This window comes from Taudactylus pleione, unplaced genomic scaffold (genome assembly GCF_031769625.1).
Source record: "Taudactylus pleione unplaced genomic scaffold, aTauple2 ptg000093l, whole genome shotgun sequence".
In the NCBI taxonomy this organism is placed as follows: Eukaryota; Metazoa; Chordata; class Amphibia; order Anura; family Myobatrachidae; genus Taudactylus; species Taudactylus pleione.
Window position 1 is genome coordinate 7,749,654 of NW_028284495.1, and position 20,017 is coordinate 7,769,670.

Here is a 20,017-nt window from a genome sequence, read left to right on the forward strand (position 1 = left end):
TTATCCCCAGTGATAAGAGAAGTACAAGTGGTACAACTCACATTATGTCACTTCTTGACCATCTGGGTAGTGACATAATGGCCACACGCAATGCCAATATTCACAGAGCTGGGTGATTTTTTGCTACTGCACATTCGCAAACATCACTAAAATTTCTACAGTGCATGTGTTGCACAGAGTGTATGCACAAAGGCACTGCTGCAATTGAGATGCACAGTAACATAAATGTTTTGAAAAAGTGCCTTGGTATTCCTGGGTGATGACTAGGAGGTGGCTAATCATACGCACCTAGATAGTTGAAAAGGGAAATAGTAGGTGGCTCTTGTCAATCACAACAGCAGATTAATTAATAGATTTATTAATATATATTTTCAACAATAAATGCCCAACTTTATAAAACTCCCAAGAGTGGGGTTAATAATACAGTATTAATATATTCATCAAACAAAAGAGCACATAAAAAAGCACATATGAAAGTAACTAATAAGTGGCAGGCATCAAATGGCAAAGCCAATCAATGTAAATGGGGTTTCATTGTCCCTTAGAGCCTCCTGTAGCAGTTACAATCCCATATACTGATCCTTTGCTGCTGCTGGATGCATATACAGTAGTTCGAACAGGTGACTGTATATTATTTCCCTCCAATAGCCGGATAAAAAGTAACAGTTTTGGAGCAATATGTTGCAGCTTAGAATAATTCTTAGCAGGCAGCTGGGAGCCTCAGCTCTCCATGTACTCACAGTGTCCCGATATTATGTTGTGGATAATGCTTGGCTCCAGTGGCGTAAATTCATCCTAGACGCCCAGAGGCAAGTTATAATTTGGTGCTCCCTCCCCCCCGTCACAGCCGCTGACACTGGAATGTAGCAATTCACATGCAGACAGGCTATAGATAGACCAAGGCAGCAGCTGATGGTCTGACATGGAGCTCCTCACTAGTGTATGGTGGCTTTTCAGGTGCCGGGAAAAGGTGCCATGAATTGGGCGGCCGTGACGGTATACTCCGGGTTACATAGTTACAGCCATAAATGGAGTGAATACATTGTGGACAATGGAAGAGGTGCCACTTCAGAGCTGAAGCCTGATGGCAGGTGCCTCCATTGTCTCCCATAGTTCTGCCCTTGCTTGGCTCATATAACAGGTGTCAGCGAGTCATCCATTAGAGTGAGTATTCCTCCCAAGGCAGAAGCATGGGACCACTCTCCACAGGGCTGACACGCTGGAATCCAATAAATGGAAAGTCCCACAGGTCTTTAAGCTGTAATCCGCGCGGGTGCCAGTAATGCGATTGAGTTTCACAGATGAGCTCTGCCACAGGTTCCGTATGCTTGGTGCATTTCCCTGCACCAGCCGGCTTTTTCAAGCGGTGGAAACAGTTACTGGTCTACCTGGACCTGAATAAATACTGCTGGTAATCATTATAATCAGGTGCAGCTCATTATAACATATAATTAAGAAGCTTTTTGCTCTAAGTACAGTGCTCTTACATAAAATAGCCAACTACAAATGCAATATAATAAACATAATGCAAATAAGTACAATATATCAATATAGTAATCTAGTCTTGGGGAAATCACACAAACAGAATACACAAAACCAATCTGCAGGCCACTAAACATACAGCTGCATATATTCAGAAACAGGAAGGTCTATAAATTTGAGATCAATTGTCTCATTTAACCCTTGTGGTTTTAGAGATTGTAGCTTTAAAATCCATGCTGCTTCATGCCTACATAATACTCTAAATCTATCACCACCTTTACTAGTATTAGGGATATGTTCTAGACCAATCAATTGCAAACCAGAGGGATCTCCTTTATGATGGTCTACAAAGTGGCTGGGGACACTGTGGTTTTCACATTTATTCAGGCTGTTCCTCCTCTGTTCCATAAATCTAAATTTTAAATTCCTCATGGTGTGACCCACATAATACGTTACACGGACCTAGATAGTTGGTCTTATGGGTGTGGTGAAGGCGTGTCACTGAAGTGGTTGCATACGCAAAAGCTCAATCTGCAAATACAAACACTATACTTATATGGCAGGTACAGGTTTACAATCTGAGTATGGAGGCCGTACTCAGATTGTAAATCTTTACCTGCCATATGGCTAGTGCAAGTTTCAAGGGTGCAACCAATGGTGGTGTCTGAAGAAGCACCACGTGGTATTACAGCATCTATAGATACTGAAAGTGGGCATCTCAGTCCTTGCACATTCATACCCATTGATGTACACCAGGAAAAGGCTTTGTAGCTGCATCGCATAAAGTCACAGATGGGCGACATCCAAAAGACACCGCCGCGGCAACATCAGCGTCCACCTCTGAATCAGGCCCAATGATAATAGTATATGAGCCCTTCGGGCACGCTTTAAACTCCATTGTGTGTATAATTAATGGTTAGTGTGTAAAAACTAGAGGATACTCTCCATTATATTTGTATAATTTTGAATGTATTAAGCTTATAATTTTTATATTATATGTAATGTGTACATGTAAATAAGTATTAATACTTTTTTGAAAGTTTTCCTAATGGTTTTTTATTGTGATGCAATGGTCATGTGATCTGTTAGATTGATTGGAGGCCCTATTTAAGGGGCTATATATGCATTCTACCACATGCATATAGAACTTTTGGTAAAGTACACTGAAGAGAAAATGGATCAGTGATTGCAGGGATTGTGGAAATCGTGTCTTCCCTTGGGTGGTTGGTTGGTTGGTTGGTTGGTTGGAGGAGGAATAGTAATAACCTCATTTTGAGCTGAATCCAGAGCTTTGTGTCAGAAAATCTATAATCTATAAGTGTTTTTATTGTGGGTTTGTTACCTATCTTTTTAAAAATAATAAAAACAAGGTTTATTAATTAGCAAGCTATGTGATTTAAGTTTTTTGGAGGATATTATATATATCACCCATAACTGACATGTGTAGTAAATATAATTGATTATCTCATTACAATGGCACCTGTCAAGGCATGGGATATACAGTATTATGCAGCCAGTGAACACTCAGGGCCTGATTCACTACGGATTGCTATTGCGATCGCAGCTGCGATTATGCACGCTGTTCTGCTGCAAAAATATGATAATGTCTGCATTAGCTCACGCTATTTTGGTAAATGCTAATTTTCACACATTGGGAATCTATTCCATAATGGTAGCCTCTAAGATCTTATAATAATTCTATATCCTGAATTGCGCTAACTGGAGAACCCAATAGTTAAAATTTCTAGACAATCTTTAACTAAAAGGTATATAAAATCAGACATTAATACTAACATAATTATTTTTTTTTAGAAATGGATTGTTCTAGAACAATAATAATATATAATATGTGTTATAATTTAAGACCAGATATGTTCAAACATTATGTACCACAATTTAAAGGACATTAGCTCTAATACATAAGGTGATTAATATATAATATGAATAGTTAATCATAACAATCATTAATAAAAATACAAATAGAGAGGCAATTAAACAGAGCAATATAAAGAGAGGATTTAGACGGAATATGGGAAATGTCAAATATATATATAGGATTTCATACTTCTAAAAAGGGTGTGATTTCATATGATTCATTTAACCCATGGTAATAAGAGTAAAAATCCAGTACATTTACCTTTGGGAAAGTTTTTTCTCCCTGTCTCCTCCTCTATCCCCCATTTTAACACATTCAATGGCTACAAATTTTAAACCTGTGGGGTCTGAGTTATGATATTTAGAAAAATGTTTTGGTATGGAATAATTTTCTAATTTATTTTTCATACCTTGGACATGCTCCTGTATCCATAGTTTTAAGAGCCTTTTTCATTTTTCCCACATATTTTAAGTGACAAGGACATTCAAAATATACATAACCCATGATGTCATACAATTCATAAGTGTATTTTTAAAAGACTTTGTTTCATTATAATTAAAAAAACTGATTGATGTACCACTCTTATATTTACAAATATTACAGTGATTACATTTAAAGAAACCTGTGGTTATATGATTCCAAGGTTCTATAGTACTCTTCATGGGTTTTTAAGTGCTAGGAGCTAGTTGGTTTTTAAGGTTCCTTGCCTTTTAAAAAGCAAAACTGTGAGAATGGGATATTATTCTTTCATCCTGTTTTATGGCCACTATTATAACGTACATAACTGTTGGTATCAGCTGTTTTAATGAAGTTCCTACTCACAACGTTACAATCTTCACCACTAATGAGTAAATCCAAATATTCAATTTCATTCTTGATAAACTGTATGTAAAGGAAAGATTATATTCATTACTCCCTAGATACTCAATAAACAATTGAAATTCATCTTTAGTGCCATTCCATATTACAAGGATGACATCTATATAACATACATATAGTACAAGTCGGTCTTTAAAGAGATTTGTTACCATAGAAGCCTTTCTGCTCCCAGCTTCCCATATGGAGATTGGCGAAGCTGGGAGCAAAAACAGTTCCCATTGCCATCCCCTCTATTTGAATAAAGAAATCTTTCAAAAACTTAAAATAGATGTGACTGAGGATAAATTTCATAAGTGTACAGATAAAATCCTTCTGTTGATTACTCAGAGATTGGTCATTAATTAAAAATGCTTTACAACTCATACTACCTTTATCATGTGGTATTGATGTATACAGTGTCTGTGTATATATATATATATAAATATATATATATATATATATATATATATCCAAAGTATGTTTAGAGAGCACTCACCAGATTCATGTCTTGACAAAGGCTTGTTGTGAGCCGAAACATTGACAAATTTTCTATGGATTAAAGACTTTTTACCTTTTGCATAAAAATGCTAAGTAGTCTGGTGAGTGCTCTCTAAACATACTTTGGATATATCTGGGTGTTCCTGTGTGATGGACTTCCCTGAGATGTGGCACCCCAGCAGTTGCTGAAATTGGAGGCTTGTGAGTGCGGTTTCTCTGCTGAACTATATATATATATATATATATATATATATATACCATGACTTGCAAAAGTATTCACCTTGGCTTTTTACCTTATTTGTTATATTACAACCTGTATTTTTTTTTCATCTGCATTTTATGTGATGGATCTCCACAAAATAGTCTAATTTGGTGAAGAGAAATGAGAAAAATATATATATAAAAAATAATCTTTATAAATAAAATTCTGAAAATTGGCATGTGCATATGTAATCACCCCCTTTGCTATGAAGCCCCTCAAAAGTTTTGGCACAACCAACTATCTTCAAAAGTCACATAATTAGTGAAATTAAGTCCACCTGTGTGAAATCTAAGTATCACATGATCTGTCAGTATAAACACACCTTTTCTAAAAGGCCCCAGAGGCTGCAACATCACTAAGCAAGAGGTATCACACCATGAAGACCAAGGAGCTCTCCAAACAAGTTGGGGACAAAGTTGTTGAGAAGTACAATTCTGGGTTGGGTAATAAAAAAATATCCAAATGTTTGATGATCCCTTGGAGCACCATCAAATCCATCATCATCAAATGTAAAGAACATGGTACCACAACAAACCTACCAAGAGAGGGCCACCCACCAAAACTCACAGACTGGGCAAGGAGGGCAGCACAGAGACCAAAGGAAACCCTGGAGGAGCTGCAGAGTTCCACAGCAGAAACTGGTGTATCTAAGCCATACACTCCATAGAGCTGGGCTTTATGGAAGAGTGGCCAGAAAAAAGCCATTACTCAGTGATAAAAATAAGAAGACATGATTTGAATTTGCCAAAAGGCATGTGGGCAACTCCCCAAATGTATGGATGAAGGTGCTCTGGTTAGACAAGACTAAAATTTTACTTTTTGGCCAATAAGGAAAACACTATGTCTGGCGCAAACCCAACACATCCCATCACCCCAAGAACACCAACCCCACAGTGAAACATGGCGGTGGCAGCATCATGCTGGGGCGATGTTTTTCAGCTGCAGGGACTGGAAAACTGATTCGAGTTGAGGGAAAGATGGATGGTGCAAAATACAGGGATATTCTTGAGCAAAACCTGTTTCAGTCTGCCTGTGATTTGAGACACACATACCTTCCCAGACTGCACCTCTCTGTCTTTTACTTATATTTTTTATCTTTTTTAAATTGTTTTTTTTTTTAAAGTGCCATTTTTATTTGACTGCCAAAACAAAAGACTCTGATGTTATTTTAGTGCTGTTTTATCATCCTACCTATTTCTAGCCTATGTTTACGTGATATTTTATGGAATATATATTTTGCCTGATTTGTTTTTACTAAATAAAACTGATGTTATATTTTTGACACATCACTCAGTCATAATTGTATGGGCTTTGGACACCAGAGGTCGTTGTCACCCTATTTTTTGTCCTCAGGAAGGGGTGTTAGCCTCAAAATGTTGACTCACCTGTTGCACCAAATAAATCCCTCTGATGAGGGTTCTTGTATTACAAGCCTCTGAGTGCCACCTATACTTGTGGAATATATGAACTAGGGGTACTGGCCCCACGAGGAGGGCACCAGAGCAAGGTAGGCGATCAGCCTTGTGCTTACAGAGTGCTGGAGGAGCGCTTGCATATATATATATATATATATATATATATATTATGTATATATATATATATAGATAGATAGATAGACACAGACAGACACATGCACAATAGATCTTGATTCCTTTCGGAGGGCATTGGTATGAAGTACAGTTTTCTCCAGTGCAGTGAGTGCTGGATTTCCATATGCGATAGATAGATAGATAGATAGATAGATAGATAGATAGATATAAAAATATAGATAATCTAGACACACACACAAAAAGTTGTATAACACCTACATTTTACAATTACACCTTTTTACTGTCTCATTGTATTTAGAAATGGAAGCGTATAACAAAAAACCAATTGGATATTAATATGTAATCATGGAATTATTATTTTTTAACAAAATGTTATCCAAATGTTTGACTCAAAGAAGCCACATTTTGCAGATATAACCACTGAACACAATTGTGATTATATTTCTATAATGGAAATCAAATACAGTATTGTTTTGGAAGTTCTTCTCAACACTGTTGCTCATGTCCTCACAAATGTGTTGCACTTTCATTTCACCCTTCTATCCAGTTCATTCCAAACCAACTTAATGGGTTTAATCTGAAGAATGTGCAGACCATTCAATTAATTGAAGCCTACTGTCGTTCTGACATAGCCTGGAGGTAATTATCTTGCTGTAAAATGAACCCTTGTCTAAATCTAAAATAGGTTTAGACCAGAGGGTATTGCATGTAAAATGTAATGGTAGCCCTTTTGGTTTAAGGTGTCTGTCACTCTGTATAAGTCGTCAATTTAGGATCCAGAAAAAGAGTCCCAGACGATCACGCTTCCTCCTACATATTTGTAAGTTGGTTCACAGGGGTTTATTTACCAAGCAGTGGATTGTAAAAGCCATCACTTTCTGGAGCATTTAAACCCAAAATGTAAAAGGGAAATTAATAGTGAAACATAGTTGTTTTATTATTAAAAGCATGTATTTTTAAATATAGGACTAAGCATGCTGGTAAGCAATGGCTTGACCCCGTATACTGGGGATCTTTCCTTTTGCCTACTCATCAGCGTACACAAACCCTGTGTGATGAACCAAAGATTTCAAAATTTTGATTAATCGGCCCACAAGACCTTCTTCTGTCTTCAGAAGTAAACTAGCAGTGCTTATGTCAACATTTAAAAAACAGACAAATTATAAGGTCGACATTAAAATATCAACAGGTTTAAAATGTCAAAATGTTGACAGCCATAATAAAAATGTTGAGAGTCATAAGAAGGACAACTAAAATATAGACAGTCATAATTAAATAACAGAGCTGATGCTAAAATTCACCTTCAACTTTTTGACTGTGTCTACATTGTATCTGTCGACCTTATCACTATGTTGACCTCATGACCCTGTCAACTTTTTGGTTGTGGAAATTTTGTGAGTTGACATTTTGATTGTCTAAGTTTTGAATAAATTTTGACTAAATCCCGAAATGGTTACCTGTCCTTTATTTAACCAAAACTGAAGCTTTAGGTTTAATATTAATCATTTTAAAACTCATACTGTATGTATGAATCTTAGAGTTTTATGAATTGTGGATATTGAACCCAGCTATGTTTAATGATCTAATTGGCAGTGACTTCTCCGAGAAATATGATGCAGCCGCATGGTGAGTGAATTTAATGTGCGCAGGGTGGCCAGTGTGGGCCCATTGTTCCATTACAAAATCTCTACTGTTAGCCATGATCAGTGGTGGTTCCTACTTTGGCTGGTTGGGGGAGTATGTAAATATGCACATGTTCAGGATCACAATCCCACACATGCGCACAAATGAACAATCCTGCCAGCTTCTAGGCACTGCATTGACTGCAGCCCCAAGAAGCCAAGTAGGGCTGAGTTGATATCAGGGCAGTGGCTTTCCATGGAAACTGCTCTCTGCTATTGCAGTGCAGACTGACAGTCCCAGGAGGAGAAATCATGTTCCAGTGGAACTGCCTGTCACCCCTGTGATTAGCAGTTAGAACTGACTACCACTGCTAGGCAGTCACTGCGGGTGGTGGATTTTATTGAGAGTGCTTCAGCTCTTAGGTAAAATCTGCTTCTGATCACGATTTATATTAGGTTTAGTGGTCATTTAAATTGATTTTTTTGTTATTAAGAATAACACCAAACAGCTAATTCTCAACATACCTTTTTATGTAGGATTTCTTGCTGGATTAAACTTGTAATTCATTCCAGATCACTCAGTATATAGGCACATTTCTTATGAACTGTGTGTTTTTCTATATCACTGAAATGAAAGTGTCCATCTTTAGCTACTGTATATGTAGCTTTGTGAGGTGTGTATAAGCCTAGCACAAATCAGAAAATATTACAAATATAAAGGAAACATATTTGAGTTAAATGGATCAATTTGGTACATGTATAAGTGTCTTACCCCTTACAATGGTAGGCATCTAATTGTGGTGGATATATGCATGATGTAACAAGTGATGTTGCACCATAAATGTGCACAGCTGTATGTAATCTAATTTGTTGTGTTTCACACAAACCTTTTATACATTAGTCAAATTGGTAGAAATGACACACTTCCATTGCTCTTTCAAGATGAATGAATCAAATTTATTTGAATCTGTCTAAAGTTGAATTCCCTTTATTTAGAAGCATTTGCATCTTTAGTATCTTACTTCACTGGAGTTCCTCTTGACTTTGAGATACAGTTATTCTTTAACATAAATACAGGACCACATTTAAAAATGACTAAACTGTTGAATTTTGATTATTTTGATGATGATGATTATTATTATTATTTGTACAGCACAAGCACTTTCCAGGGAATACTAAATGAAAATGTCGACATGGTCTTAATGTCGACATGCTTAGCATTACCATGCTCACAGTCATCATGTGGACACTGATGACATATCGGCATGACATGTCAAGAACCAGTGGGTCCCGCTGGTTCGACACCCACTGTGACAGGGCAGTGGTGTCTTCTGGTCCAAAGGTGTCAGGTGATGGTGAGTTCCAGTGGAATTATATTATCCTAACCCCTATCCTTAACTTTCTATTTGCAGCCTCTCTAACCCTCCTCCTGCAGCCTAATCCTAACCCTCTTCCTGCAGGCTGACCTTCATTTCACAACCTAACCCTAATGTCGCATTCTGCAGAATGACAGCGCTTCACATGTCGACAATTTAGATGTCAAAACTGTGAACATGTTGACTTTCTGCAGATGTCAACATGTTCCATGTCAACATTTCAACAATGTCAACATCACAACTGTCGACATTACCTTGTCGCACACAATGAATATTGACAATTTGAATGTTGCGATGGTGACTGCATCCCATCCAAAGACTTCCTTTTTATTACAATTCCTATGCTAACATCAGAAACTATAATTAAGAATACTTATCATTAGTGGATGGATAGCAGTAGACTGCCCCTTATTACAAAACATCACACTGTCACTGCACTGAATGGTAGTGGCAAGTGCGCTGCACCCATTCACTATTGCCCTGCATACCTACAGTATGGCGATCAGTAATGCATTGTTCTAATCTTGATGGCACAATTTAACTTTAAAATTAGGACTGTCTTGATAAAATCGCAGTGGTTGTAAGGTATCCTTAAAAGCAATACCATTTAGTAGGGTCCTTATTGGTCATATACATAAAGACTTTGCTCCCCTGTTTACATTTGACTGTGTTTAGGTTACATAATGAAGTCTGGATTGTACAGTAATAATTATAAATACAGTATGCATGTCAGATTAAAGTGTAACTAAAGTAAAAATAAAAAAGAAACACTTTTTTAAAACATGTTAAAATAATAAATTGGTATTTTAGGCTAACTAGGCATGGAAAGTATATATTTTTTTACTTAAACCATGCGCCACTACCATCCTCATCTCTGCAGGATATATGGAACAGCACCAACTATCTCTGTTTGTTAGATACAACACAAGGTGAACAAGTGTACTATGCGCACAAAGGAAACAGCTTATGATACCAATTTCCTAGGAGGTAATCCTCTACCTCCACCAAAAGAGAAATGCACATACAAAAGATGGAAATGTCTTCCCAAGTGCTATAAAACCATTAAAATGGAATAATGTTATACTCCTGTTTGTGACGGTTGTAGGGAGTTCCACATACACTGCTAAAAACTTTATACACCATCTGTCCCAATCTAAATAGAGGGCTGGTATATGATCTCCTCCTGAATATCATCATTAGGGAATGAACCAAAAATAGATTACAGCAGTAATACTATTTAATACAAAATGTATAAAAGATATATAAAACAAATGAAAAAGTTCACAATAGAAATGGCATTCATAATTACATAAGAATCCTTAAGTGGCTCAAATTGTGAAAATTACCAGCTGTCGGGAAGAACTGACAAAAGGGATCTCCCAGCTGCAGTCCTGGGTTCATCTGCCGGCCAGAACTCCATTCACAATGGATCACCAGTTATTGTTACTTTTTGGATAGATATCTGGCACCCACGAGTTTCAAATCCTCCCCTTTTTCCTGGTTAGCTAAAATATTAAATGCCAGCATCAGCCTTCAATCCCTTTAAATACCCCTCCTTCACTACTAATTGGTCCCAGTGCAACTGATCTCTATACATAAATCAAACTACAAGTCTCATGATCCTGTGCGCTAGGTTGTTTTCTATCCTTTGCATGTCTGGCTGTCATGGTAACTAGTCCTGTCAAGGTGTTTCCAGTCTCTGTACGCAATTCTTTGTAGTAATATGATTTTGCTGTGAACCCCACATCTCATTCTCATGGTAACTCCGGTCAGTGTAGCGGAGTAACGATCATGTTCTGTGTAGTAATACAGATATGTGTCCGGTGTTATCCTTTGCTATTCTAGAAGCTGTGTTTTTCTCAATCCTTCCAGTTCCAATAGTAGTTTCACCACTCCACAAGGCGCGGTCAATATTTATCTCCGCCATTTTGATTGTCATGGTAGTGGTACCAGCTTTGCAAAATCTCATTCAGCAGGCTCTCAGGGTACATCACTTGGCAAACTTTGTTCTTTTCTCAGCACCAAATATTTGCTGATATCTTATGGGCATGATAACCACACTTTTCAGAGATATGGACCTACTGATTGTATAAAGAGATATAATATGGTAATTACTATATATAACACAAAATAAATCACAGTTTGAACATCACAATTTAAAACACCAGAAAATGGCACCATATGGAAGACAGCATCATAAGACATCACCATGATGTGCAAGGCATGCATGTATCTAATGCCATAGGAACCATTTTACCTCAAAACCAAGGTTAAGCCCCCTCCTGGCTCTAAAGTACCTAAATTGTAAATGTTTTTCATTTCTGCTTTAGCTAGTTGTTTTGTCAAGTCTCTATGTCTCCAATGGCCTGATGTTTCTTGGATGCCCAAGAAACATTTAATTGCTGATGGGGAGCAATTATGGATTTTTTTTAAATGGTTACATAATGCATGACTCTCTAGTTCTTTTCAAATGTCTCTTAGGTGTTTCCCAGTATGAACTTTTTGGGTTCTAGAGGTATGTCTGATATAGTATAAACCATATACTCATTCAATGGCATATACCACTTTTTTAGTGTTACAAGTTATGAATTATTTCACACTGAACACTTCTCCATATATTTTAACCTTGCTGATTTTGGAGGTACCATTAGTCCTAATTTTTGTACACCCCACACAAGAACCACATTAAACCCTTAGATCTTATACCCGATGATGGTCTCAAGGGGGAAAGAGCATTTCTCACTATTATATTTAGGCTCATCTGGAACCAGAGGACCAAACACAGATCTTTTTGTAATATGGTCCAATATTTATTTTTAGCAATAAATGTATGTTGATTATAAACTCTCTATAGGGACTTTGTCCGCCTCGTCTATTGCTTATTTAACCAAATTAGGTTTATACCTACATGCTAAAAATTGTACCTGCATTTCAACTGACTGCCTCTGGCAAACTTCATTTTTGGTACAAATACATTTTAGTTTTCTTAGTTAAACCCCTGGTATGGAGCTTAATTAATTTTGGTAGTGACAACTGTCAACTTGAATATAACTATGAGAATCAGTTGGTTTTGAGAAGCTGCTGGTATGTAGTCTGCCCTCCTCAATATAAATGGACACATCCAAAAAATAAAATTTCTACTGCTATTAAAAGTAAATTCAATATTCATTGTATTAGTATGTAGGTAAGTATAGAACTCCTTGAGGGATTCTTCTCCCACAATGCCAGAAAAACAAGACATCATCTATGTATCAGAACCAGGACACCAGGTTTGCTCTATGGTAATGTTGATTCAAAATGCAGTCATTATCCCACTGTCCCATGAAGATGTTTGCATAGCTGGGAGCTAACCTGGTGCCCATTGTGGTCCCAAACATCTGCAAATAGAAATTGGCAATAAAGACAAAATAATTATTAGATAAAATGAGCTGACTTGCTTCCACAAGAAAGTCCTGCAACCCATGAGCCATATCACTATCTTTTACAAAAAAATGTATCACCCTGACTCCATCCTGTTGGTCAATGATGGTGTAAAGAGATCGCACATCAGCTGTCACCATTATGTAATATTCCTGCCATTCTATGGTGCTGATATGGTTTAGAAGGGCTGTTGTGTCTTTTAAATGTGATTTATTCTGAACAAAAGGGTGCAAATAAAAATCTATAAATTCTGACAGATTCTGTTATAGAATAGCAAAGGATACCACCATATAGCTATATTACTACACAGGAAGTGATCGGTAGCTCCGGTACATTAACAAGATTTACCATGACAATGAGGTACAGAGATCACAGCAAAATTATATTACTACAACAAATTGTGGGATGTGTAGTCCATCTTGCGCACAGAAACTGTAAACTCCATGACAGGACTAGGAGTTACTATGACAGCCAAACGCTCATAGAATAGGAAATGGTCCTAGCACACAGGATCATTGGACTTGTAATTTGATTTATGTATAGAGATCAGCTGCCCTGGGACCAATTAGTAGCAAAGGAGGGGTATTTAGAGCGATTGAGGACTAATGCTGGCATTCAATACTTTTAGCTTACCTTGAAAAAGACCCAAGGAGGGTCAGAATGCGTGGGTGCTGGATATCTATCCAAAAAGTATTGCTGACTGGTAATAAAGTGTGTATGGAGCACTGGCTAGTGGGTGAACCCAGGACTGCAACTGGGAGATCCCATTTGTGTAATGCATGTTAAGGACTGTCTATTGCCAGTTCTTCCCAACTGCTGTTAATTTTCACAATTTTTTAATTTGTTTAATATGTTTTAGTAATTTTTTAATAAATATGTTCTACTCTATTTTTGGGTCATTCCCTATTGATGATATTTGCGAGGGGACCATATACCAGACCTATGTTCAAATTGGTATGGAGTGTAGTATAAAGATCTTACAGGGTGTGTGGAACTCTCTACAACAGTAACAAACAGAAGTGTAACATCATTCCATTCTAACTCTTTTATAGCACTGGTGAAGTAATTTCCATCTTTTGTATACATAATTCTGCTTGTTGCTACTCCTCAATTTAGCATTATATTTTGATGTCGCAGTGCAGTTAAATTTTCTATCTTATCACTAACATAAAGATGCAGCAACAAGCAATGTGATGTTTATAATCATCATATAATGAAGCATAAGTTTGACCATTCACTCAGTACGTGCTCACAATCTACAAAAATAAAAACATTTAATGACTGTCATGCAGTCCCTCAAGCATTGCAGCCCCAGCACCTTACTGCTTTGTTGTTATATTTCTGTTTATATGTACAGTACCTGCTTTTTAAAAGGCCTGCTAATATATTATTACAGTTAGGTGCCTCTTTCATTGATTAACTATATTCATTTAACTTACTACCGCAATTAAGGGTAATATGCATCCCTTTTGAAGGTTAGAAGACACCCAGTGCAGCCTCCAAAGTGTATCAGGTTCCCTACCAATTAGTTAAATAAAGCTATAGGATGTGAATTGATTTCAGTCTTATTTTTGGCCATTTAAAAAAATAATACAGCTAATTTGGTTCAAAGTTTAAAGTATTTATACAGACATACATTTATGATAACTGCCTCATAAATGGAACAAGCAATCAGCTTTAGATTGACTAGTATTAATTCAGACAATAAAGTGATGGTAGTGTAATTTAAATTTTCTATACAAATCCACACATCATATCTTTCTTAACGGCTGATGATTTCTTTCTCTAAAAAATGCCATTCAGAATAGGAAGTGTAACTCAGAATATGACAAGTATGAAACATATTCAGAACAAATTAGGTAGACATAAATCATTATATCATCCTAGATAATTAGAATTTTAACTAAAACGTGTAATGTTCAGATAAAAGTGCAACAATGATGAAATACAATATATTTAAAAAGAAGACACTTGGATAATCAACACAGAATATGTAACATTACCAGGTAACCCAGATAGCTCTGTAATGTTTAATCCTGGTATGCATGCATGATTATAACACTGCTTTTGAAAGTTACAGGTGTTTGCATCGAACAAGTCATCTGTTGAATGATGAAAATAACTATATTTTAAAAAAGACAACAAAACACATGCTCATGTGCAAACACACACACAAAACAGAATACCATCGCAGAAAATTAGACAAAAAGCTGTTTATGATACTGTTACATTACCATGTGTTTCCAATAAGTGGTTGTTGTGGGAAGATATGCAGAGTTAGCAATTCATGATGAACTGGCAGCTGTGATCTCATGCACGATTAGCATGGCTACATTATGGCAAATCTTTCTCCTGGTGGATTCATTTGCTGTCTGACCATTTGCGTAGGCCAAGGAGAGCTAATAAATGTCTATACAGCAGCAGAGTGTAGCACCAAAGGAAATCCTATTGGTCACTCAGTTCTGGTCCTCATCTGTAAAAACAAAAATGGCTCATGAGGTATTTGCACTCTGACCCCTTGCTTGCCATTCTAAGCAAGTGTATGAATGAACCCTTTTTGATACTGGATTTTTTCTAAGTCAATCTCTTACATGGTTTCTAAAAATAGCTCAGTCCATTTTCAAATAAGTTTTTTATTTAAATACTTATAAAATAATAGAAAAATGTATTTAAATCACTAACAACCAGCCTTCTTGATGGATACAGGATGCCGTCGCTCGGGATCCCAGCAGTCAGAATCCCGAAGCCGGCATTCCAACCAGGTCACAATGTGGTCACCTAACGGTTAATACTCCTAACCTAACCCCTAACCCTAACCATCCCTCCCTACAGTGTGAACCTAACCTACCCCCCTAGTGCCTAAACCTAACCCTCCATCCCCACCCCCTAAAAATAACCTCCCCCTGCAGCCTAAACCTATCTCTCCTGCTAGTGCCAAACCCTAACCCTCCCCCTTACCCCTGTACTTATCTTTGGGATCCCAGTGGTTTGGATGCCACTGTTGGTGTTCTGATAAGTTTTTGGATTCCGGCGTCGGCATTCTGACCTCCGGAATCCCAGTGGTCGGGATTCTGACCACATCCCATTTGATACATGTCTTACATAATTAGAACGCTATATACAGTGCAGCTGGAGTTTTGCACAGAAGGAGGCTGACATATCAGAGAGGGATGGAACATCTGAGGCTGCAGATCAAGTGATTGCTTTTGTTTCCTGGGACTGATACAGAGTAACTATTCTGATATGTATTACTTATTCCTGTTCTTGATACGAAGTATACCTACTAGTGTTTTTTTTACTAACTTTTATAGAAAAGTCTAGTCCGATGTTTGGAATAACTAAACTAAGTTTTAAGATGATACACTATTTGACCTATCTTCTTTCCTACATGTACCATACATCTCATCACTGTTAATTTTTGGAAAGAAAATAGCAACACCTAAAAACATCTATTAAAGACTGATGGGGACACTCCTTGACTGCTAACTGCTTTGAAATTTCCATTGAGTGAATTATACTACATTGACAGACTGACACAAAGAAACCTTTTCGGGCACATTTTATCCAATGCAATAATAGAAGAGTCACCTGGTTTATGATAACATTGAAGAACTGATATACACTCTGTAACGATAAGTCTAATAATACTCTAAGCATTGGGTTCACTTGTTTGTCTGTTCTAGTGCTGTTTGAGGAGTACAGTTTGTTTGTACTGAATTAAGTAGCTAAGAGTTGTGTATAATCACAAGCTTCAGATCTTTCTATTGCTTTTTGCTTTTTCATTTTGCCCACAAATACCGGACAGTTTTATTTTTACAAATCTAAAGCTGATCATACACTACACCAACTTTCATCCAACCATCCAACTAGGTGAAAATCTAGTAATGCATAGGAGCAAATGATAATTAGAATAATGCTCCCAAATGCCAGAAAACAGACAAAAATGGTAGTTCAGACAAGTTAGTCAAATCTTTTCAATTTGAATAACTTGCTTGAATTACAGTTTTTGTGTTTTTTCCGGGGTTTGGGAGCAAATTGCTGATTGTCATTTGCTCACATACATTACCAAATTTGGATGATTGGATGAAAGTTGGTCTAGTGTATTGCACCTTAAATCTCTCTACACCTTTAAATCAGCCCCACCTACAGTGTAACATAGTTTTGCCAAGGTGCAAAGTTACTTGCTATATTTTGCTTTACTCCCAACTCAAAATCAGGCGCTAAATGTTCTTTGGTTTAAGCAGCTAAATAGTAATTTTTCGCAAAAAACATAAAAAAATATACCAAAAGAGAAAAACAGCACTTTATGCTTACACAAAAATTATTATAGGCATTTACATATGTAATTATTAGTAATTGTGAGTGTAATGATGTAAGAAGGTAATAAATATGCTACATTGTTTTATTTACAGTAATTTACAGATTGTACTAAGCACTTTAGCTATTACTTACAGTTGTCGCTAGCTATAATAAATTGTCAGTAGGCTTAGAGCACTGTTTTTCACTTCTGGTGTATTTCTATAACTCTGGGATGCACCTGCAATGGTGACAGGCTCTTACTGCACATGTAAAATTTATAAATAAAACCAGGTGCTAATCTATATAAATTTTATGTATCTGACAACCTGCAGCTTCCAATTGAGGGATTACTGAATCATCTAATACAACCACATAACAAATAGAAAAAGAAGCGCTTGCTGTCAATTTAAATCCATTTAATAGGAAAATATAAATACAGTATATATATATATAACACACATCTCATGTGAACAATAACAATATAATAAACTATATCCTATATCTCAATTATACATTTATTTTACTTAAATGCAATCAGTACTGGCGTTAGCTACATTAGCAGTCCCCATATATTATTGCAACTGAAACATGTGTCCATGATCCAAACGCTGATTAGTTAGGAAACTTGAATATACTGTAACTTTGTTAGTAATCAAAGTGTTAGTTCAGCAAGCTGTTAATTTGTATAATACCTGTATTAGTAGTTTAAAGTAAAGCTGTTACTGACATCCAATTTGATTAATTGAATTCTGACGATAGATAAGTTCATACTCTAAAATGGAGTTAGGAGATTTATATGTAGTATAGATTTACTCAGCCAACAGCAACAGGATCTGTTCTCAAGACCCACTTGTTTATACAGCCACATTAAAACAGGGGTGTTACTTACCTACCGGCTGCTGGTGCTTCCCTTTAATGCAGTCTGCAGGAGGAGCCAGACAGTCAAATGTGTGGTGCTCTTAATGCATTTCTCCACCTCTCCAATCAATCAGTGGCTTTTGAGGAAGCTGTTGATTAACTGGAAAGGCAAGGAAATGCCCCTGTTTCAAAGTGACTGCATTAACAAGTGGATCTTAAGTACAAATGCTGTTGGTTCAGTAAACCTATACTAAAAATAAAAGCAGCCTAAACTCTCCCTGCTTTTTAAACCCACAAGAATGCAAACCAATGAACTCCCCAGCTGAAAATAAACTGAGTTATGATCATGTGACTGCTGCAGAGATCAGCACATATTAACAAAGTCTAAAATTAGAGAGAGGGTGCTGAAGTGTTATTATAAGGTAGTGGTATCTATGGGATCCTGACTAACAGTCTCTAAGGTGATGAGAATTAATACAGTTAAAAAATAACTAAAAAATGATTCCGGTGTGCCCAACTGCCACAAATTAATAATTTCTATAAAAAAACTTGATGTTTTGAAACTCATTATAAAATGTCATTTTTTGCACGGAGCGAAAAAAACAATCAACTATAGTAAACAAAGAAAATAACTTGACCTGAATAATGGATGCTACATAGTCATTCTATTTTACAGAACAGATGGATGCATCCAAATGCTGACCATGTCGCATGAAACGACCCTAGGCACTCTACACCAGATGGGTTGCTAAATAAATTATACAAGTTCTGATAGTATATAGCTGAGCCAGTTCTTGAAGCTGAAAATCAACAATTCACAGTGTCTAAGAAAGGACAATGATATAAAGTAATCAAAGTGAGAGCTGTGACATGTATCATTGACTATGGTGAAAAATGTTTAAAAGCAACATCATACTTAATTATGAAACAAAAGTGAAATGTGACTGTCATGTTATAAAGCATTTTAAAAAATAACTAAATTATGGAAATATTAAAAGGTCATCAAGGAGATCAATTGCCACATAAAAGCATGACTATTTTAAACAGGTCATAGAAATTTGGTGTTGTGTATGTGATTCCGGCGGCTGGGATGCTGGCGGTCAGAATACAGACAGCGGCATCCCACCAGTCAGAATCCCAACACCCATAGGTAAGTACTCCGAATGCTAACCTCTACCCCTCTCCTAACCCTCCCTCCCTAGTGCCTGAACTAACCTCCCCCATTAGTGCCTAAACCTAACCTCCCCCTCCACGAACCCTAACACCATAACCCTCCCCCTAGTGCCTAACCTAACCCCTGTTACTTACCTTTGGGATGTCAGCAGTCGGGATTGTGGAGCCAGGATCACGACCCTGTCGGGATTCCGGTACCAGTATTTAGACCGTCGGCATCCTGCATGCCGGGATGCTGACTACGTACATCCCAGAAAGTTGAGATGACATCTAGTAGTTGTAATAATTGCCAATAGAGTTAATTGGGCCTGATTCAGAGCCGCTCGTAAGCGGCCGCTCGTTCGCTCTGAGCGATGTTCGCACAACTGCGCATGCGTATGGGTTGTAATGTGCATGCGCAAAACAGCCATTGCGGTCGGAAATCGTGCGCTCGTAAAACAGCAAGGGGCTGCTAATTTGATTGACAGAATGTACCGTTTGTGGGTGGTAACAGGGGAAGCTGCTTGAAAACGGGGGAGTGGAGATCCGAACGCAGGCGTGCCTAACGGTCAAAAGGGCGTTTAATGGGAGTGCATAATTAGTAAAGGAGTGTCATCGACCATGTCACTTGGTTGTCTTTTAGCCTGAACTGCTCGCAGTGATAGCGGGAAGAAAATCCTACCACAAGCACTGCGAGCAGTTCAGATGCCTTTCGATGTTCTCGATTAATCTAATAAATACCGGAGATGATGTGTGATGCGAGT

General features: G+C 37.2%; 1 protein-coding gene across 2 annotated transcripts in view; it reads right to left on the bottom strand.

Annotated features, from left to right (window-relative positions):
- SNTG1 (syntrophin gamma 1) overlaps positions 1 to 20,017 on the bottom strand; it is a 709,317-nt gene that overhangs the window by 534,135 nt on the left and 155,165 nt on the right. For both annotated transcript variants that reach the window (XM_088469763.1, XM_088469762.1), the window contains exon 2: positions 15,179 to 15,417. The gene's annotated coding sequence lies outside the window, so the exon portion shown is untranslated. The remainder of the gene's footprint in view (positions 1 to 15,178; positions 15,418 to 20,017) is intronic.